This window comes from Cetorhinus maximus, chromosome 4 (genome assembly GCF_964194155.1).
Source record: "Cetorhinus maximus chromosome 4, sCetMax3.hap1.1, whole genome shotgun sequence".
In the NCBI taxonomy this organism is placed as follows: domain Eukaryota; kingdom Metazoa; phylum Chordata; class Chondrichthyes; order Lamniformes; family Cetorhinidae; genus Cetorhinus; species Cetorhinus maximus.
The window spans coordinates 99770987-99794272 of NC_135882.1; positions in this window are offsets into that span (position 1 = coordinate 99770987).

Genomic DNA, 23286 nt, shown 5'->3' on the forward strand with positions numbered 1-23286 from the left:
TTGGCTGTCAATGTCCTCAGGAAAGCACAAGGAAACGGAAAACACTTGAGGGGGAATTTTATGCTTGGTCATGGTCCCTGCACACCCTCCCTCCGGCAAAAATGTCAGGGAGAGCCCATCACTACTCTCGTTGCTTGCCTCGCAGCCACTTAACAGTCAGTGGGCTGTTAATTGGCTTGAAGAAAGACTTCCCCCCTCCCCCCATCTGGGGAGGAAGTCCTGTTTCAGAGAGCTGTTGGCTAATCAAATAGCTGGCAACTCTTTGGTTCCAGGAGCGCCACCGGGAGCGGTGTCCACTGCTGGGACTGCATCTAGTTTCCAACAACAATTGTCACTGGAACCAGACATTGAGGCAAGTTGTGGATTGAGGGGTGGGGTGGGTGCGGGATGGTGTGGTGGTATTGCTGGGTCCAGGCTGTTGGCTACTGGTGAGGAGTGTGAGTGGGGTGGAGGGCTTGGTGGCCTCTAATGAGGGGTGTGAGTCAGGTGGGGGCCCCTATTGGACAGACTGGGGAGTTCAGATGGGGGGAAAGGCCTCTGATGGACCCGGGGGGGAACCGTAAAATAGGTACCCCACCTTGCCCACCACCAACCCAGGCAGTGAAAGCTGTCAGACTTCCCACTTGGCACCAGCCTCCACGCAACCTGGTAAAAATTATGGCGAGGTGGGAACAGGCCCTTAACTGACCATCAATTGGCCACTTGAGGGCCTTAATTAGCCCACAGACGGGTGGGCCGCCCAACATATAAAATTGTCGCATATAAAATTGTGGTGAGGCAAGGACGAGTGTGTAGACATCAGGAGTGATACCCATGGCACTGTGCCCAATTTTAAACCCCCAGCTTGCCTGCCAACCTGCCTATGGAGGAGCGTAAAATGCAACCCTTATTGTAAAAGTAAGGAAATAATACGCTCCTGTGTGTAACTGATGAAATTTGTGTTATTATCTGTAAAATAATCAGTGTTTGAGAGTGCCTAATCAGGCTAATCTACTTGTGGTGTCTAGAGGAGAACAAAATCCAAATTTGCACACTGAAAGGCTGCCAGTAATTATTACTTATATGTTACATTTTCTATTATATAACTGCCTTTTGCTGTTCTTTAACAATTACTGATTTGATGTAATGGATGAAGGGTGTGGGTCAGCATCACAATTCTGTGTGATTATGACATAGACAACTGAAGGATAGCGTTGATGTGTCTTTCACAAGAAAGAAAGAATGTGCATTTATATCAAGCCTTATCATATCTCTCAAAAATGTCCCAAAGCGCTTTCCATACAATGAATGACTTTGCAGTGCAGTCTCTGTTTTTATGCTGGAAGATATAGCAAAGAATTATTTAACCATTTGAAAGCAAAATTACAAAGAACTAAAAGCCTAATCTATATTTTAGTTTAACCATTGTTATCTGTTAATGTTTAATGATTGTTAACCTGAATGCTCTCCTAAAAGTTGCTACTTAATCTAATACCTCTGCACAACTGAGCTCATCACACAGGTCCCCTCCCCCCAGTGACTGCTCTTACATTGAAAATAAGATAATAAAATAAATTTTACTGGTGCCTATTAGCATTTGAGGTTATCCGATTTGATCTGGCCAGGCGTTTGGTCTTGCTGTTAAGAAGTTGTTTCTTTGTGCAAATGATAGCCTATAGCACTTCATCAGGCTTCAATCACATCCAAGTGTTTTTTCTTTTGACACAGCTTAAATGATTCCTTCACGTATGCAAAAAAGCCAACTTTTTTAGCTCTACTGTTTAAAAACAACAGCTGTCCACTTCTAACTTTCTAAGCTGGAAAGTAACATTTGGACACAACAGCTTATTAGATATTTTGTCAGCAATGGAGAAATTGATTAAGTACTTTCCTATAAGTGGGGTGTGTTACAGGCAGGCAATATAACTTGGTGATGAGATCAGTTCAGTGCTGCCCATTTGAACAGCTCTAAAGGAGGTGGTGGTGCAAAATGATAGCTGCAATACGACTACAATATGAAAGAAATCCTTTCAGGTTGTTATAATTGAATCAGTGCATGATTCTATTATGACTGTAATAACAAATGTCTGTTCATAAGTCAGAAATTGAAACAGAAACTGCTGCTAATACATTACAGGTCAGTAAGCAACTGTAAAGAGGTAAGATATGGTTCAGGTATGTGCCCTTCATCAGACTTGCCTGATACTTCATCATCTGTCTTTCCTCTTCACAGGTGCTGACTGACCTGCTGTACACTTCTAAAACTTTATACTTTTATTTTAAATTTTCAGCTTTAGCATTTTATCTTTTTTTCTTTTAACATTTATGAATCAGTTCAACTGACTTTTATCAATTACTGCAAGTGAAAATTTGGGATAATTGCCAGTTATGTTCTTGATATCTTTGAAATCTGCACTTGTAGATTTCAGTAGAGGGGCTGACTCATGAGACAGGGAATCTGTTAATGGTGAACAGGAGCCTTGGCAGGATAAATAGAGTTATAAAAATAAGACCTTGCAATGAGATTTAGTGTTAGTATATTCTTTTTGGAGTCACATTCATTATTAAGCACAAATTTGTGAGCTTCTTAAATGTTATTTACTTCTCTGCGGGCTCCAGTACTAAGATTTTACTTGATAGTAAACTAGTGTGCAATAGTACCACAGTAATGTCATTAAAGAGCTTTACATACTGATCAGGACATTTAGAAATGTTATTAGAACATAGAAGTATAGGGAGGAACACTGTTTGCTATTTTCAGTATAGCTCTTTGGAATTGTACTAAACACCAAATAACCCCACTACAGCAATCATTCTATGAAGTTTTTCAGCACTAATGACACCCTGAGGAAAAGGAGCAAACAAGGAATTATTCAAACATAAAATAAACCAGTCACCCCAAATTCTCAACGTGAAAGAAAATTGCATTTGACCGTGCAGCAGAAAATTTAGAAATTAGTTTTATAAATGTTTTGCTGGAAGAGGGAAAAGAAAACTTTTTATTTGTCTTATGGTGTCTTAGATCGGAGTTCTTTGCTTGTGATGTGAAAGTGCCCATTTATGTACTTGCACATTCCATCAGAGTAGAGAGAAGTGGGCTCCAGTGGGAAGCAGAAAAAGCAATGGATGACCTTGTCCTTCGTTGCTGAGGGTCTGTGGGTTTGGGCCTGGGACAGGAACTCCCTGTACAGACACTGTGTCTGCCGGCATACAACCTACTCCACAGTGGAACACTTTGTTCACTGCCACCAAGGAAAACTTGCACAGAAACACAGCCTGTAGAAAGCTGAACCTTTAAGAGCTGCCCATTTTTCCCTCTCTTAAATATGTTTTGAGAATATTTCTGGCATATGAAAGTGATATAGCTAGTTAAAGTGTTTAAGCTGCTAAATAGGATAGAATAACACTGAAACCTAAGCTTATAGTTACAGTTACAGAAAAAAAAATGTGTAACTGGTCTAGAGTGGAATCCATGGAAAATATTATCATTCATGCCTTGAACCTTTGCCTACTCTGTATCTCTGTAGAATAATTTGACTCACATAGTCTCCTGAAAAAAAAATAGGGTTTCTCCTGAGCACAGGTGACACTTTGCACATTGATCCTATTAGGATGCTTATGGGTGTACAGAACTGACCTGGAGTCTCCAGGAATTAAAGGTTCATCTTTGAGGCCTAGCAACCCCAGGAGAACACCTTAGGGCATTAAAAATGCTGTTCCTCATTGAATGCTTTTGCTTTATTAGTTATAAAAATATCATGGGGAATAAAGGCCGTCAGACAGTTAGCAATCATCCAACTGAGTAATGAGTCTATTTACTTTCCGATTGGCTGTGGGAAGATGGTGCACTGAAAATATTGGTGTTTTAGGCACCGTTGGGGCAGTTGGAGGCAGAAGATCATGTGATGAATATGTACAACCAGTTAGCAACCTTATGTACATCAGGGGTTTCTTTAACTCTAAGAAGTATATTTTGTAGCAGATGGGAGTTTCATTCTGCCAGTATGATAGCTTTTTCAAACTCTTTCAATCTGTCCTCTGTAACATCATAAAACACTGAAAACTAAATTAAATTTAGAGACATGCACCTAATGGAATATTTATTAAACACATTTAGCACGCGGATAATAAAGCCCAATGAAGCAGCTCTGGGGCCGACTGAAATGTCTACTAGAGTCAGTGAAGTGGGAGGCTGAAGATTGTACAATGAATTTGTATTGGTGGATGGATGGATCAGTCAATCTTAGTTAATCACTGAATCACAGAATTGTTACTGCACAGAACGAGGCCATTCACTCCATCGTGTCTGCACTGGCTTTCCGTATGAGCAATTCACTTAGTGCCATTCTCCCACCTTCTCCCTGTTACCCTGCACATTCTTCTTTTACAGATGATTATCTAATTCTCTTTTCAATGCCTCGATTGAACCTGCCTCCACCACATTCTCTCACAGTACATTCCAGATCCTAATCACTCACTGGGTGAAATGGTTTTTCCTCATGGCACGATTGCTTCTTTTGCCAATTACCTAAAATCTGTGCCCTCTCATTCACGATTCTTTCATGAGTGGGAAGAGTTTCTCCCTATTTACCCTGTCCATGCCACTCATGATTTTGAATGCATCTATCAAATCTCCTCTCAGCCTTCTCTCCTCCAAAGAAAATAGTTCTAACTTCTTTAATCTATCTTTGCAATTGAATTTCCTCATCCTTGGAACCATTCTCATGAATCTTTTCTGCACTCTCTTCAATGCCTTCACATCCTCCCTAAATGCGGCACCCAGAACTGGACGCAATACTCCAGCTGAGGCCAAGTTAGTGCCTTATACAAGTTTAACATAACCTCCTTGCTTTTGTACTCTATGCTCCTATTAATAAAGCTTCAGATACTGTATGCTTTATTAATCACTCCCTCAATGATTTCATGTTTCAGTGTGTACCTTCTACAAGGTACACTGAAGGAACTCATCAAGCCCCCTTAGACAGCACCTTCCAAAACCACCACCACTATCATCTAGTAGGACAAGGGCAGCAGACACATGGGAACACCGCCACCTGGAAGTTCCCCTCCAAGTCACTCACCATCCTGACTTGGATATGGAGTCGTTTCTTCACCGTGACTGGGTCGAAATCCTGGAACTCTTTCCCTAACAGCACTGTGGGTGTACCTACACCACATAGACTGCAGCGGTTCAAGAAGGCAGCTCACCACCACCTTCTCAAGGGTAATTAGGGGTGGGCAATAAATGCTGGCCTAGCCAGCAGCACCCACATCCCAGGGATGAATTTTTAAAAATGTTGCCTTCAATGACTTATGCACGTAAACACCCAGGTCCCGCTGCTCCTGCCCCCCCCACCCACCCCCAACCTAAAGAACTGTACCTTTCATTGTACATTGTCTCTCCGTGTTCTTCCTACCAAAATGAATCACTTCACACTTTTCCCCATTGAACTTCATCTGCCATTGTCCACCCATTCCACCAACCTGCCTATGTCCTTTTGAAGTTCTACACCATCTTCCTTACAGTTCACTATTTCCAAGTTTGGTATCATCTGCAAATTTTGAAGTTGTGCCCTCCACACCAGCTAGATGGGACTGCTCTATTCTGGTTCCAGTCTTATCCATCTAATCATAGCCAGAGTATCACTTGCAATGGCTTCTTTTCCTGCTCCTACATCATCACTTCATGTGTCCCCCAAAGATCTATCTTTGGGACTCACCCATTTTCTATCGGCATGTTGCCTCTTGGCAACTTCATCCAAAAGTGCGGCATTAGTTTTTACATGTACACTGATGGCACGCAGCTTGACCTCACCATCACCATGACACATATCATATGAGTTGAATTTTGGTTTATAAAGCTGTAAAGAATCTTGGGATGTTTTATAATGTTAAAGATGCTGTATAAATAGAATTTGTTGTTGTTGCTGCTAGGATCGATCTGTGTTGTTGGTAGTTTCTTCTGCCTTTTAGTTGAATGTTCTTCTTTATCTAAAATAGTGTACTGGTATAAATAATTTTCAATGGAATTTCAACAGTTTTCACACACGATGATAATTTGATGGTCAAAATAGCTCACTATGCGATAGAATCAATAGTGGAACTTTGCAAAGATTTGTTACAAGCAGTTATCATCCCCAGGTGGACAAGAAACCAAGTACAGATACCCAGGAATTAGTTGAATTTGCATTATATTTTAACTAGTTTCTTAGCGTAGGATGGATGCATTTTAGTTGTCAAGGTTGCAGTCCAGAGCAGGCACACTGAAGAGTGAAACGATTCAGGTCTATGGTAATCATAGTTATCAAGAGACTGATAGGAAATCAGGCTCAGTCCATATAGCTGATGACCATCTACGCGTGAAAATATACTTACTTATTTCCTGCACCATATATGTGGTATAAAGAATCATGGACATGCGGGAAGATGTTCAAGGTCACAATTGAAATGCATGGTTTAGATAATGTCATAAACAGCTGGAACTTTGAGAATGACCTCTGGACATTGAGTTATTTGGCCAAGTTTGTCAAATAAATAATCCTTCTCAACTACATGTTGTTCACCTACTAGGACTTCAAACTAAATTGTGAGCAGGACTTTCCTGTCATACAATTTCTTACATAGTTTGTTCTGGAGTGTAACATTTTCCAACATCTATACTGTTCCATATCTTCATTATGTTGAATTTTCTCTAATCCAGTAAATTGTAGTAATAATAGAAATCATTCAGTTTACAGAGATGGTGGCGGCATGTAATTTGGGCTGGAAAAACAGTAAGGTGAGTAATCCGTATTTAAAAAGTATTCACTGAACAAGACTTTACAGCTGAAGTAATTTTCCTGACTTGAGTGAATATAACGATGGGTCACAATAGCACTTGGCTGTAATTTTTACGGCTGACACTGTCAAGTGCACACAGAAGTTATGGCTATTTGGTCAAGGTAGAGAAAGGATGGCCAGTGTCCTTGTGACTGCACAATACTTTTGGGGGGCGGGGGTAGGGGAGGGGGGTTGGAGGGAAATCAGTCATTTATAATTGACATTTGGGTTATGTTCAATGTTAATTCAGGGTAAATCAACCTTTTACCTCCTATTCTGTCCAGAATGCACTGGCCTCTCTTCCTTGATGATGAGGACTGATTGCCAGGAGAATCAGTGGCATGAAGAAATATTTTAGTTAATTTTGTAAATTGCTTTTTAAGAAGTGATGCAAGATATTCAGGAACTACCTTTCAATTCCAAGAAAATCTAAATACTGGAACAGTCTGGTCTAAAAAGGCATATGTAGACACTCATAATTAAAGCCCTCTAGGCAAGAAAGTTACTTCACAATGCTTGGAAATATAATACTAAATGGATCTTGCCTGGAGAGCTCCATTTGTACATTTTCTGTGATATGATCAAACTTATTTGCTGTTGTATGGTCTTAGGTCTTTTGTATCATTTAAGTTATCCTTCTAATTTATTCAACCCTATAGCCCAGTATGACAATTATATTATTTTTATTTGAGTTACTTTTGTCTTATGAATTATTCTTGCGATATGAGCCATACTGGCAAGGTTGTAATCATTGCCCATCCCTTATTGCCCTGAACAATTGTCAGTGGGTCTTATGAGGACACTACTGCAGTTGATCTTCTGATAGGATGGAATTTAATGCTCACAGCGGTGGGCCCATCCACCAGCTGGAGACCTGGTGCCAATTCCACTATGGACTTTCTGAGCTCCCCCAACCCGATATAATGCTAATCAGGCACATGCCTGGTTGGCATTGAGGTCCTAGTGATGACCAGGGGAAATTTCCTGTTCCTCAGTACCAGCAACACCATCGGGGGCAGTGGCCACTGCCAATACTGCAGGAGGCCCAGAATGGAGGATCACCACTGGAGTCCAGAGTGGATGTAAGTGATGCAGCCTCACCAGGGCCAGTCAGAGAGGCCACAGTAAGTAAGGGAGGGAGTTAGTTTTAAGGGGTAAGTTTTAGCTCCAGCTGGAGATATTCCGGGAGACTTCTACGGAAGTGACGCCACAGAATCCTGGTGGTGTGGTGAGCCATTCAGTAAAGTCCAAAGCTCCGGACACTAACAGGAGGGGATGGGTTTCTTTGATGCATAAAAATAAACAAAGGTGCTTTGTGTTACTATCCTTGTTTAGAATTGGTTTGCTCAAGTGCTGCTGTGCCCATCCGCCCATTAGAACTGCAATAAGGCGGTGGCCTTTAAAGCTGCTGCTGAATTCTCACCCGCCCCATCCCCCCACCCCACTTCCTGGCTCAGACTCCAGTCTCTCTGCATGCGCCTCTTACAGAGACACCTACATCCAGGGAACCCTGAAGGGTGATCCGTCGAGAACACACATACACCAGACACCGACAAGCAGCCGCCTTAGTTTCCACTCTCCGGCCAGTGGCAGCCATGGCCTGGTCCCCGCTGATGGTTACATTAGTTGCAGAATCAGCATTGTAACATTTGCTGCATGCGCTCCATCGCCAGGACCACGGCCTCGTGCTCAAAGCCTGGTCCTGCAGAAGCCCCCGCTTCCCCCCCCACCCCGCCCACTCACACTGCACTCACCTCACAAGCCAGTTGCATTTACTGAGCAGCCCCCTGAGCCTCCTACTGAGCAAACCAGCACCCAGAGATACGATGGCTATGTTATGAAAAACTGATTACAGCCACAAATTACTTAAGGAAGACATGTGTGTTTTTAAAGAAAAAGAAGCAAAGACACTGAGAAAAAGATGGCTGATAATATAAAGTGACCACTTTCTGGAAAATGGGGAAGGAAGGCTTTGCAAGGGGTTGGGGGCACAATGGAAGGCAGAGGGGCAGGAAGGCTTTGTAGGGAGGGGAGGTACGAGGTAGACCGAGGGGTGGGAAGCTGGAGCCCAGCAAGTATAACTGAAACGCTAATAAACAAGGGGGTGAAAGGGGTACCACATGGGTGAATGAGAGGTGATGCACTGAGACTCTAGAATAGGAAAGTGGGGTGGTTGCTCGTGTGGCACAAGAGGGATGGGTGGCACACAGAATCATAAGTAGGGAGGGGGAGCGTTTGGAAGGGAGACAGTGTAAGTTTTCAGTGATGAGGGCAATGGGGAACTCAGTGAAAGTCAAAGTCCTTGGTCTGGGGCTTCCTTGCATTCAGGAGTCAGAGAGTAGAGACACTCCGGGGGCCCTGTGGAAAGCAGTCAGATAGTTACAGTCCGGGGGCCCTGTGGAAAGCAGTCAGATAGTTACAGTCCGGGGGCTCTGTGGAAAGCAGTCAGATAGTTACAGTCCGGGGGCTCTGTGGAAAGCAGTCAGATAGTTACAGTCCGGGGGCTCTGTGGAAAGCAGTCAGATAGTTACAGTCCGGGGGCTCCGTGGAAAGCAGTCAGATAGTTACAGTCCGGGAGCTCTGTGGAAAGCAGTCAGATAGTTACAGTCCGGGGGCTCTGTGGAAAGCAGTCAGATAGTTACAGTCCGGGGGCTCTGTGGAAAGCAGTCAGATAGTTACAGTCCGGGGGCTCTGTGGAAAGCAGTCAGATAGTTACAGTCCGGGGGCTCTGTGGAAAGCAGTCAGATAGTTACAGTCCGGGGGCTCTGTGGAAAGCAGTCAGATAGTTACAGTCCGGGGGCTCTGTGGAAAGCAGTCAGATAGTTACAGTCCGGGGGCCCTGTGGAAAGCAGTCAGATAGTTACAGTCCGGGGGCTCTGTGGAAAGCAGTCAGGTAGTTACAGTCCGGGGGCCCTGTGGAAAGCAGTCAGATAGTTACAGTCCGGGGGCCCTGTGGAAAGCAGTCAGATAGTTACAGTCCGGGGGCTCTGTGGAAAACAGTCAGATAGTTACAGTCCGGGGGCCCTGTGGAAAGCAGTCAGATAGTTACAGTCCGGGGGCTCTGTGGAAAGCAGTCAGATAGTTACAGTCCGGGGGCTCTGTGGAAAGCAGTCAGATAGTTACAGTCCGGGGGCTCTGTGGAAAGCAGTCAGATAGTTACAGTCCGGGGGCCCTGTGGAAAGCAGTCAGATAGTTACAGTCCGGGGGCTCTGTGGAAAGCAGTCAGATAGTTACAGTCCGGGGGCTCTGTGGACCTCATGGTCAACAATGAGAGTGGAGACAGCCGTGTAGAGCAGTGGGCATGCTGCAGGAGTAATCTTTGGGAGCATGGTGTACTGCAGCTCCAGGGACGGGCAAGGGCTGTGTGCTCAGTAGGAATAATGCACAGCTTGATGTACAGGGCTGTTTCACAGTCACTATCTGTGGGCTTATCTGTCTCTGTACTGGGCTGCAAACGGTATGGTGATGGTAATGGGAGGCATCTGCAGCCTGTATTTGGAGAACATATAATAAAAGGAAGGGGGGGTATGTGAAGCTTTCCTGGGGGGGTTCATCTCAGCAGGTGACCGTGCACACAGCCTCCAGATGGGCAGGGTGAGGTCCACATGGGTAATGTACACTTCAGGAGTGATGGGCTCAGGGGAAGAATGAGAATGTTGACCGCAGTAACTGTGATCCAGTATTACTAGGGGAGGCTAGAGCAGGAGGGAGCTCTACCTTCACAACATGAGCTTCCAGGTAGATTCCTACAACACACAGTGAGACAGGGAGCGTCGAAACTCATTTCAAAATAGTAGTGCAGAATCGCCATCTTGCTCTATCGGAGTTATTGTGCAGTTTTAATTTGAAAGTGGAAGAAAATCTGAATGAGAGGGGTCTGAGGCTATGTGGGAGGAATGCACTGCTGCACTAAGGGGCCCTTTCTGGGGGCGCCCTCTAACTTTTTGGTGCTGCAAGAGTGAACTGGGGTCTGATTAGAGAGAAAGGAGGAAATCCTTCTTGCAAAGAAAGCCATTGGAAGCCAATGCATTTATCAGCGCTCTAACAGGGATACTCATAAGTCAATGGCTTTGCATCACATTCGCTGCATCTCAACATTAACTCATTGCCTATATTGCAAAATTATACAGTCCAATCAGTAAGGAGGTACAGGTGCAGCATATATAGCATTCCATTAATGGAGGCCAGTCAGATGATTTCCAGGATTGGCATTCTTAACAAGCCAAAGGGCACCCAGTCTTTAATCATGAGCAATGTATTGTTAGTTAGAATGCCAGATCAGATTGGAGCACTGAGCCAGGTTAGGTAACATTTGTCATTCAAACCTTCTCATAGCAATGAGGGATTCAGACGTAATGTTTCTGGGTTGGCATCTTGGTGACCTCAATGTGGGTGATAGTGCCTCAAAGACAAGGCAGCATCAGCAACAATGCAAGTAGGGCAGAAACCACTGTAGACCAATACAGCTGCTATAGGTAACAGCTTATGAGCTTCAATATGTTGATCTGTTGCTTATTAATGTCTTCAATGTTCCACTTCAGAGACAAAATGGATGCAGGGCTCAATGCTGCCTTCCTGAGGGTCCTAATGCAATGGAGCAGGTGAAGGAGGGGGGGGGGGGGATGACCCAGAGTGCAGCTCCACCAGGAGGCCCTGCCTAATGTCCAGGGTCAAGGGGAACCAGAGCAAGAACAAGAGGGTGAAGAGAGACCCAGACTATGGAGTTGAATTGCCAGACCAAGGGTATACCGAAGGAGACTCTCCTACTTACAAATGATTGAGAGACAACACCAGGTAAGTCTATGCTTGTCCTGAGCTCTGGTACATAACATCTGCCACATTCTTCGTGATGACCTGATGCCCCGTGGAGTTGGAGGCTATCCCCTGCCAGTGGCTTTAAAGGTGACCGCCACGCTTAATTTCTTTGCCTGTGGGTGATTCCAGGGATCTGCGGGGGACCTGTGTAGCATCTCACAGTTCACAACATATAGATGCATAAAGGAGGTTACAGATGCCCTTTACAGCAAGGCACATCTCTATGTGAGGTTTGCTCTGGACGCAGATGGTCAGGCTGCAAGATTCACTGGCTTTGCAGTTATCTCAGTCTTCCCGAGAGTACAGGATGCAATCGACTGTACCCATGCATCTTCAAACTGACCCTCATCACCCTCTTGAGGTTCTTGGGTCTCCTGCTCTTCATCCTCCCAAGAACTCTTATCCTCCTCCATTTCACTCTCTGTCAAGGGATCACCTCTTTGCAGTGCAAGGTTGTGAAGGGCTGGAGTGACCCACAGGCCGTGATCTCTACAAAGGTCCATGGTGCCCTGTGTGCGCGCTCAGTCTGGGAAGTGAGAGTCCCAGTGGCGGATTTACTGTTAGTGGGGTCCTGTGCTCAGCTTCATTTTTGGGCTCCCCCCAGGACCCAAAAGGTAAAGCCAAGAAAATACACAAATCAATCAGTGCTTCTTCACTTGTAAAAACATGTCTGCATGAGTAATTGCCTTGTTGAAATCCAAGCTTACCTCTTGTCTGAACGATGGTAAATATTGCCCCGCGAGGTGAGCAAACATGGAACTTGCTGACGAGAAAAGCCAAAAACCAAGGACAGATTGTACATAGGGAGAGAAAGGGAGAGAGAGTGTCTGCAGGTAGGAGAGGAAAGCTGACTAGATGCCCACTCGAATATCGATGTGTCAGCCTGCTGGTATAATTTTGTTCAGAGACAGAGAAAGCAGACTGGAGCTCTGCTCTGGTCCCAATAATTTACTGAAGCAAACCAGCACTGACAACACATCTGTTGCCTAGGAGACCCGAGAAACATTGTACTTTATTGCCAAGGTTTCATTAAAACACTTCTCCCCATCAAAGCCTGTTGGTTATTAAGAGAGAATGGGAATATGTGGAGTGAGGCTCTGGGACTGCCCAGCATCTTCCCTCCAACATCCGACCACAGTCCATTTTCCAATCCAATTTCTGGTGTCTCTCTGGACACGATGTCTGGACTGAAAGCCAAGGAATGATTCTGAAGATGTGACTATGAAGCCAGCTGACAGGATGTAGCCCACAGCAGTGCCAGCCAAATCTGTCTCTATTTATTTCCTGTCATTGAGTCTAACTTTGCATTATTGAGGTAAGAAGCTAGCCCTAAGCATGTGTGTGGACTATAATTCCTCCTGTCCCAGCATGGTGGGCTGGTACTTTTAAAACCACCTCAAAGCCATACCAAATTTTAAAGACTTGCAATTATTTAGTGCCTTTCACAAACACCAGAAGTTCCAAAGCTGTACAGCCAATGCAGTAGATTTGAAGTGGGAAACACCACAGCCAGTTGGCACACAATAAACTCCCACAAACATTGTGATAATGACCAGAATCCAGTTTATGTGATGTTGTTGAGGGGTAAATATTGGCCAAAACACTAAGGGTAACTCACCTGCTCTTCTTCAAAATAGCCTCATGGGATTTTTTACATCCAGCAGTGGCACCTCTGACATGGCAGCACTTCCCTGGAGGGTCTGACTGGAAGTGAGTCGGACTTGAACCCACAACTGTCTGACTCAGAGGCTAGACTACTAGCACCGGAGCCACCGCTGACACCTTTAACCTATGGCCCTGGCTATTCATTCAAACAACCAGTGAGTGAGCTCCCTGTTTGCATTGGCGATCGTGGGCTGAGGGGAGCAGAAGGACTTCATTACTGTTGGGTAAAGTGAGTTGACTCACCGTGTGCCCCTAGCAGTCTGCTCTAGGCTTATCAGCAAGTGATACGCCTTGTTTCAGAGAGAGAGTGTATGTGGGAGGAGAGGGACTTATATTAAAAAAAGGGGAAAATATAATTGCTGCGTCAACCTGGCTGGAAAAGGAGCAATTCCTAGCTACCTGTTAATATAATTTCTGAACATTTCAATCTCCTTTCAAACTTACTTTTCTAAGCATCACTTTCCTGGTGGAATAGTGGGGTCTTGCTATTTACTTGGTGAAGGCTTGACAGAGACTGAGACAAACCCACTTTGTGAAATGATCACTTGTCAGTAAAGTGAGTGCATTTGAACAATGTTTTCTTCAGGCATGTTTTCGTAGCTGATCAGAGACAGAGATGTTGCTGAGACCATCCCAGGTGCCTGTCATTCCCGTCACACACAGGACTCAGTCCCAAATATAACTCATTTATTTGGCCCTTCCGTTTTTAACTTTGCAAATGCAGCATCAGTTCGGGCACCCAGTTTGAATGTTTTGAAACTCATTTGTTTTGGGGCTCCCTGTCATATGGGGGTCCCGTACCATGGCACAGTGTGTTTCATTGTGAATCTGCCCCTGGAGAGCCCACTCAACAACAAGATCAATGCAAGAAGTGACTTGAAGCAGTCATCGCCACATTATTAAGAAACTACAGCAGCCCGTGAGATGAGGACATGGTTGGGGATCTCCTCCTCCATGTCTTGTCTTTTGCCACTACCACTGAGGAGATACAACTGCCGCTAAACAATCAAGGCATTTGAGCTGCCCTCACACAGTAGTCTTCCGTGAGGAAGAAGGGTTAGAAGCGCTTACATCACACACTCCTAATAAAGATTTTAACACATCTCCCTGACAGCACACAAGGGTGTAGAGACTAAAATCACATCAATGTGAATCTCATAGAGGGAGACTATCACTGAGTGGGAGGATGGATAAACCTCGAAATGTAAAAAATCAAATGTACAAAATCACAGAGCCCCTCCCTGACTCCTTGAGGGGAAGGGACACCTGGAGGGAGGTTGAGGTGCCTCGTCCCCTTCTAGCCTACATATTGATAGTGTCCACCAGGGTGTGTGGCCATGGAGTTCAGCACAAATCCAGCAAAGTCTGCTGGTCCAAGGTGTCCATGGTGGTCACCAACCTTCCCATGGTGACTTTGATGCACTCGTATGTCAGGGCCATGACATCAGACAGATCATGGATGGTCTCCATCCTTCCTCCTAGTCTGCTGAGAGACTGCCGAATCTCTGCCTGACGTTCCGCTGTCTATTGTTGCATCTCCAGCATTGAGTTGGCAGCCACTCACAGAGGCTCATCATCCGACTTGGACTGAGTGGGTGGCCGATCTCCAGCAGCCCTCCAAGTGCCTGAGACCTGGACTGTCCCTACCTGCGACTGCTGCAGGCACTTGTCAGTGAGGTGCTGTCAAGTAGGTGAGCACGAGCCTAATCTAGAGCTATGCCCCGCCGAGGTGTGTGTCTCTGCGCTGGTGGAGAGTGAAGTCTGAGTGCAGTGATGGTTCTTCCTCAGCGAGAACAGCTTGCAAGATGCAAGAAGGTCCAAAGAGACAACTGAGGTCTGTAACTCTTGCTATGGGCATGCAAAGCAGTGGTACTGTTAACGCTGAGTTGGTGAGAGAGAGTGCATAGAAGACAGCTTGAATGCATGTGATAACCTAAGGGAGAGGAACATCGGAAGGAGAGTTCAAAATCCTGGAGGTGAACCCTTGTGGAAGGCATTTGAGAGAAAGCATTGGTTTGGGAGAAGATTCCAAAGCAAGTTCTTGGCGAGTGGAGATTGGAAATCCTCGTGTGAAAGATGGAGTTCAGTGAGACTGGTTGGCTCACGGTGTGACAAGCGTCTGGTGGAAGTTGAGGGGAGATCCAAAGCATCTGGTTGAGGTGGCATCTGTCACTTGGTTTCAGAGTGTGGTGTGTCTGACCACAGGATATCTGTTGGTACATGGACTGTGCACTTATTGTGGACATTAAAGTATAAGTTGTAACTTGTGTTATCCTCAAAAATCTGTATATATCTGTAAAGGTATGGTTGTGGGTAAAGGTGTATTGTAATATAGTTCATCTTTTCTTGTGTAATAAATGTTTTATTCTTTTGTTAAAAGTTCATTGGCTGGCCCCTGTGACTCAGTTCAGTAGCCACTCATCGCGTATCTAAACAAACAAATAGAAGTTAGGGTCTATCAAGCTGGGTTCCACTCTGGGATCAGGCTTGCCCAGTGGTAACCTCAGCTGGAATCATTACACATTTAAGACTGGAAACTGGACATGGTTTGATTAACATAGCTTTAAATGGATTGAATCACATAATCTTAACACTTACAATCAGAGTAACCTGATTTTAAGATTCTGAAAATAACTTTTTAAAAATACACAAAACTGTTTTCTAGTTAGACTGGAGTACGGTATAGTCTTCAGTTCCTTAGTAAATTTAAACTAAAGACATTCAAAACCAATTTGTGCCCTTGCACCCAACAGATCCAGCTTAATTTTTGCAGCCACCTTGAAGGTCTGCAAACAAGCACAATTAACAGAAATTCCCAGTGGTGATGAATTCTGCCTGCAGGCCATGGTCAGTTTTGTGGATGGGGTCTGCTTCCAGCATGATTCTTTAAAACTAGCAAAAGCTCTGGGAAACTTGAGTCCAATTTACGTTTAAAATTCCACAATCTTATGTGCTGGTTGCACTAAAATCAGGGGAACTGCGCCAAAAAAATACCCAACCCCAGCTTGAGGCTCCGGTCTATTGTGACCATAAGGATGTAGATGCTGGGGAACTGTTAGTGAAGGGTCAGCATGGGATTACTCAGCAGGGTCACAAGGTAACTCTGAAAAAAGGCAACCTGTCACCTTGGGTCAGTAGGGGGTGGCCTTGATGCTGAAGTCAAGAAACATTGATGGGAAAGAGCAGAAGGAGCCATGACCTGTCTCTATTCTGTACTTGACCTGAGACGGTGCTGATACAGTACAAAATTAAAATTCTTCCATTACATGGCACTAACAACCTTCACCTCATCAAAATCATAAAAGAATTAAAAAATAAACTATGTGAGCTAAGCTGTTACATTCTTGGCTGAACTCCGCAAATAAAAACTCATAATCACTCCATTAAACATTGTTTGATTCGATCAATATGTGAAAATTGAGACTTTAAATAGATATTTATTTAAAATAACTAAATGTTCTAAGCAGGTAATCTTAATCATAAACACCATTAGTATTATGTTAAGAATATCATTGCTGATAGTTTTTTTACTGCTTGGTAACAGTTATCACACAATTAAGTAATGCCAGTGATTGTGAAATTATTCTCAATGCAGGGTCAGCATAATATGTTGCACGTTCCAGGGGAAAACATGAGACTTTACTGCTAAGAAAGAAGGTGTTATAATGAGCACTGCATTAGTCAATAACATGGATCCTATTAAGTTCTGTATAACACATGTACTTTTGTATAAGCTTGTGTTGCCGGGGGCTTTCCTAAATTGTTCGAGCCATGAAATGCCTTAAGGTTATGGGAAACTCAGTGAAATTGGGAAAGTTTCCTGGAATAAATCCCAGGGTGAAATGCTATTGGGAATTCTTCAGTAATTAGATGAAGGTTTGTAAATTTTTTCAACTGTTGTTGGAGCCTAAAAGAAATTTCATAAATTATGACGATGGTTTGGCTTGATAAAGTGCCAGGGTGATAGCTGCTGTTCATAAAGTAAAGACCAAGAGATTTTAATTTTATTGTCTGCTGTGAACACGACTTGAGCTTGAGTGGAAAATCTTCCTACTTGCCTGCCTATTGGTGTGTTAAATGCTGCAGAACCTCATTCAAAACATGTGATGGTTTCATCATTTAACATTAAACAACTTGGCAACAGTTTAAATAAAAGATTCAATTTATTCAGGTTTTAGTCAATATGAATAAATATAGACAGTTTGATCTTTGGTTTTTAACAGAACCTTTAAGTCTTCTCCATCAAGTTGTTTGTTTATCCAGAGAGGTCTATATTGGTTCAATACTCGCTTCTCCCCAGGAGTTAACAGCTGGTTTGAAAGGCAATGGTGATCAATTGTTCCATGTTCAATGACATAATGGATTCAATTGATTTATTCCCACGTATTTTGGCACCAGTAGTGGCACCACCATTTAGCAGTAGTGATGGAGAGTGCAGGAGGTATTATGGTGCTGTGGGTAGTGTCCTTACCTCTGAGCCAGGAACTCTGTGTTCAACTCCACCCCAGGACTTGATGTCCATGGAAGGTGCATTTATAACATTGCCAAACAGGGAGCACATGGTGTCCACTGGCACCATTGAGGCCTTCTGTGCTTGGTGGACACCACAGGGACTGGGGTGCTTTATTAACCCCTTTAATCACATTTTGATTTGATGTTTGTAAGTTTCCTTTCAGACTTTTATTTTCTTTTTGCAGTATCTCTTTAAGGGGCTGCTTTTTACTTTGTCCCTCATTTTGTTAATTTAGTTTAATTGGTTAATCAAAAGAAAAGAGTCATCAGCCTGTAAATCCTTCTATGGCAGATGGTAAGAGTGGGACAACCATCCGCAGAAAGCAATGGCAACTGCAGTACCTTGCCAAGCATAACCATGGACCAATCCAACAGTCCATGGTTGACAATGCCATTCCAGGCCATGGTACCTAGAGAGATAGCAAATGCACTTCTATTCACCAGTGGTGATGAAGAACCCAATATCATTCAACCATAGTGAAAAAATAACTTTCAGTTTTTGAAAATGGAGTGGCGGACTTTTAATGATAAACAATTTTTAGCCCACTATCATCCACCATGCTGACAGACAGCCCACTATCACCCACGAACAGTGATAGCAAACCACAACCATTTAGCTACATTAATAGAGAATGCATGACTATATGCTGTAACATGAAGAACTGATTCAGTTTTGTAACATGAAGTGCAGCTCATAACATGCCATTAAAGTGTTACTATCTTTATTGTTGCAAATTTTCTGGAGTTTTTCTCCCACTCTGTCACCATAACATTAGTGAAAATAGTACAGATATCCTGCTTTTATTTTCCTGGGACATGCACATCACTGGTAACCCAGTATTTATTGCAGATCCCTAGTTGCTCTTGAGAAGTGGTGGTGGGCCTTCTTCTTAACTGCTGTAAGCCATATGGTAAAGGTTTTCCCAAAGCACTGCTAGGTAGGGAGATCCATGATTTTGACCCAGCAACAATGAAGTAACAATGATATATGTCCAAGTTTGAGAAGACAGTGGTGTAGTGGTAATGTTCTTGGACTAGTAATCCAGAGACCCAGGATAATATCTTGGGGACACAGCTGCTGGTGGAATTAAAATTCAATTAATACAATGCGGAATTAAAAGTTAGTCTCAGTAATGGTGACCATGAAAGTATCGTAAAAACCCATCTAGTTCATTAATGCCCTTTAGGGAAGGAAATCAGCTGTCCTTACCTGGCCTGGCCTACATGTGATTCCAGACCCACAGAAATGTGGTTGATTCTTAACTGGCCCCTGAAATGGCCTAGCAAGCCATTCAGTTTAAGGACAATTAGGGATGGGCAGCAAATGCTGGCTTTACCAGTGATGCCCACATCCATAAAATTTTAAAAAATTTTGGATGGTGTGTGACTTAGAATAGAACTTGCAGGTGGTGGTGTTCCTATGCACCTGCTGCTGTTGCCCTTCTAGGTGGTAGAGTTCACTGATTTGGCAGATGCTGCTGAAGGAGTCTTATCAAGTTGCTGCAGTGTATTCTGCAGATGGAAAACACTGAAACCATGGTAGAGGGAGTGGATGTTTAGGCTAATGGATGAAGTGCAGACCAAGTGGATTGCTTTGTCCTGGATCTGAATGGTGTTGAAGCAATATTTTGGTGCACCATAAGTGGGCTGATTGGTGAAGCTTGCTGCCTGGCTAACCATTCCAGCATCAAAGAGGTGGCAGCAATTTTGCTAACCCCATTTTTTGGCCTCACCCCGTTAATACCAATTTATGTAAGTCAAAATTGGCCCTAATGATGTTAAAGAATGCTTATTCTAGCCAGGTTTTGGAATTTGTTATTTTCACTCTATGACTTTGGAAAGCAATCCCTTTAAATTATAGGGGTCCCCACTTCCACTAGGATCAGGTCCTGACTGGCAAGCATGTCTGCGTTAAACAGGCGTTCAGTAGTATGGGAATTGGCATGGAGCTGGTGAAAACTTTGATAGACAATGTCATCTTCCCAGTCCCAATTCTTTGTGGCATCATGGAAATTCCAGCAATCAGCATAATCAGTTCTCATGCCAAATTCAACTTCACTTTCCAAATAATAGAGGTAGAATGCCAGTAAAGGGCTCAATTGTATGTGCTCCAGAGCCCAGGAATGTCAGGGTTAATATATCCTGAAACTCCAACAGTTTCCTTTTCAATCCTCACAAGTAATCAACTGACTAAGGCATAACATCTGATCCACATAGGTGGTAGGTGTCCTTCTTTTAATGAACAACAATGTCAGTTGTAACAGACTAAATCCCACCGTTATTCACCAGTTCTGCACTTTTGCACACATCAGCCCCTTCACCACAAAAGCAAGGTAGAATTAAACCTAAATTGATTGGAAAATGTATATTGCTGTTTGCATTCAGTTTGGATGCATATTAGATTCAAATCGAACCAGATTACTGCCTATCAGAATTCCTAAACTCATATAAATACTGTGCAGTTATCTGGTTTAATATGTCACTTCCTTCATAATTACGTTATTAGCTTTCTAGGTTTCTCTCAAATAGCTTCATTTTAGAATAATTGAATATCGCAGGACATAAACAGGCCATTTAGTCCATCAAATACATGCTAATGTTTCATTCTCCACCTAAGCGATCAAATCTAATCTCATTCCTTTGCTTGTTTCCCATACCCTTTAATATTCTTCCTTTTAAATAACTATATAACTCCCTTTAATGGGATATCTGGATTTTGAACAATGGTTTGCAGCGGAGAAATACACATTTTAACCATCCTCTGTAATAGTTTAGAGTCGGATTTCAATATTTTTCTGGATGTTATGGTACTGGCCAATTCTAAGCAGCCTGAACATATTCTATTTAAGAGTATTGTCCGATATCTAATTATACAATAGAATAATCCAAGAATGTAAGAATAGAGGCCCTTGTGACCTAAACTGGGTATTGTGGGATTCTCTCAACCACCCCGCCACTTTAGTTTTGGCAGAAACCCCAGAGAAATGGTGCAAATGCTCATATGTACCACTCTCTGGCCTTTTTGTCAATCTTATTGAAAGAACATCTACAGACTGTTTTCAAGGGGTGGTTATTAGTTTTTGGCATACCTTTCCCTCTATATATACAACAAAACCTGAATTCTTGCATTTTTAGCTTCCCAGTCATTTGTTCAAAACCTGCACCCAAACATGGGATTTTCCTTTTAAATCTGACCCCAAGAGGCAGATGGGCATGTATTTGATATCTGCTCATGCAGAGATTAAGCAGGTCCATTAACCAAACTAAATAACTCCTCTGGCAGGAGTATATTCCCCGTAGACACCTCATACTCACGTGTCCACATGGACGGAATCATCCTTATTCTGACTACGATGAGTGTGATTATTAGATGGTTACCTGGGACAAGGGACAAGATAAGGCACATAATGACCTGTCTCTTTCTGTAAGAATTTTTTAGAAGTGCTGCTTAACCTGCTTGTATTTCTTGCAATTCTTACTGTGTAGTTTTTTTATATAAGAAACCTAACCATCTCCATGGGGTTGGTAGGTGGGGTGGGGGTAGTAGTAAGTGCCATCTCTTTAGGACTGAAATGGCCCCGAGATGGTATGAGTGTGTTGAAGTAGAATTCAAACAGTCACCCTTCAGCACCTTGCTCGAATGTTTTCTTTACACATGAGCCAATAGTGAATGTTGGCAAAATCACATGCTTTAAACTTTTCAGCATGGGTCAATGAATAACAATCTGGAAGTATTTATTTGTTAATTCTTCCCTGTCTCAGTCCATGTGCACTAGGGTCAAATATACTATACTTGTCACTTCTGGATACAATAGTGCAGTGGTTATGTTACTTGACTAGTAATCCTGTGGTCTGAACTAAAATTCCATTAGAACTTGGGTTCATAGCAGTTTACAAATTGGAATTCAGTTTTAGAATAATTGTAAAAGTGTCCCAAAGCTACCAGATTGTCACAAAAAAACAACTTGTTCGCTAATTCCTTTAGGGGAGGAAACTTGCAATCCTTATCCAGTGACTTCAGTCACCAAAGTGGTTGACATGTAACTGCCTTTGAGTGGGCTAGCAAGTCTCTCAAATATATCAAACTGCTATCAAGAAGCAGGCTCATCAGGTCATTTTCAAGGTAACCAGGGATGGACATTAAATGCCTCTATGAAATGAACATCTACACCCACACCCCAAGAACAAAGATAAAGAAAAAAAGCTGAGGTCAACTAACAGAATGGTCATTGGACCCTGGGCTTTCCTGGAATGGTTCAATTCCACTTCATGTGGGCAGCTTACCAACTGAGCTGTCTGAAGGGCTTTATTTCAACTTGTTTCAAAACAGAGCATTCCAGCAATGTAGTCAGAAGAATCAGCAGCCAATCCAGGAATAGGTGCTCCCTTCACTCATAAGAACCTTTGAAATTCAGTTATGGTTGTGCTGCTTGTGAAATATACCCAGAAAAGCACCACTACCAATATAACATCTTTAATTCAAATTAAATAAGAGCTCTCTGGATTTAATGATTTCAGCATGGATGCCAGGAAACAAATTCACTCAAATATATCTGAATATAATAAATGTATTGTTAGTTAGCTCACCAGTAAATTCTTTAAGGATTTTCAGTTTAATATTTTATTTATTAAAAGTTTCATTATTTGTTTTTCCACCACTGCCTACTTTAAATAGCTGACCAGTGAAAATTGCAGCTTACTAAGTTCCCATTGTTACGGACAGGAGGGAGTTTAATTTAAACAGCCCTGATTTCTCCTCTCACTACCCCTCCATAAACAGAAAGGTGTTTTTGATTTTTGATTTCCCCCTTTATAAGTGGTGGCGTATTTTCCCAACCACTCAGCTTTGGTGTGATTCAATTTCTATTAACAACTCTACAGCAAACTCGAGATAGGCTAAACTCAGAGGGGTTGTTTACTCACACACATTCAAACACGAGAGGGACGGTCAGAATATAGTCTCCTTTTTCACTCGCCAATAAAAGATGGGAGTGGATAGAGAAAGAAAGGAGTGTACAGGGAAAACCACAGGATAAAGAATTATTGTTTCACACGAGTCCAGAGTCCAGAATCAAAGTTCAATGGCGTATTCTTTCACAGAGGCGGCAGGTTGATAACTAATGCTGGATAATTCACTTTTCCATTAGAGATGACTTCCACAATGAAATAGGTACATAGAAATGACTTAATCCTGTTGGCACTGGTATAGAAGTTCAGAAGTTCCAGTAGAAACAACATTACGGGGCCATGTGTTCTAATCTGGACAGAGCTCTGGTTCTGAGCTGCTGCTTGCTAGATGCAAGATGGCAGTCAAGGCAATATTAAAGGTTCAACTAGCTTGGGGGGAGGGGAGAAGAAGTGGCTCCCACCTCTCCACTTTGGCTTGAACAAAGGATGTATATTCCTCAGTCTGGATTCTTGAGATAGGTAATGTTTCAACCATTAAGGATTTCAAAGAGGTTTCAGGGCCCTTTGTCCTAGAAGGTTGGTCATCTC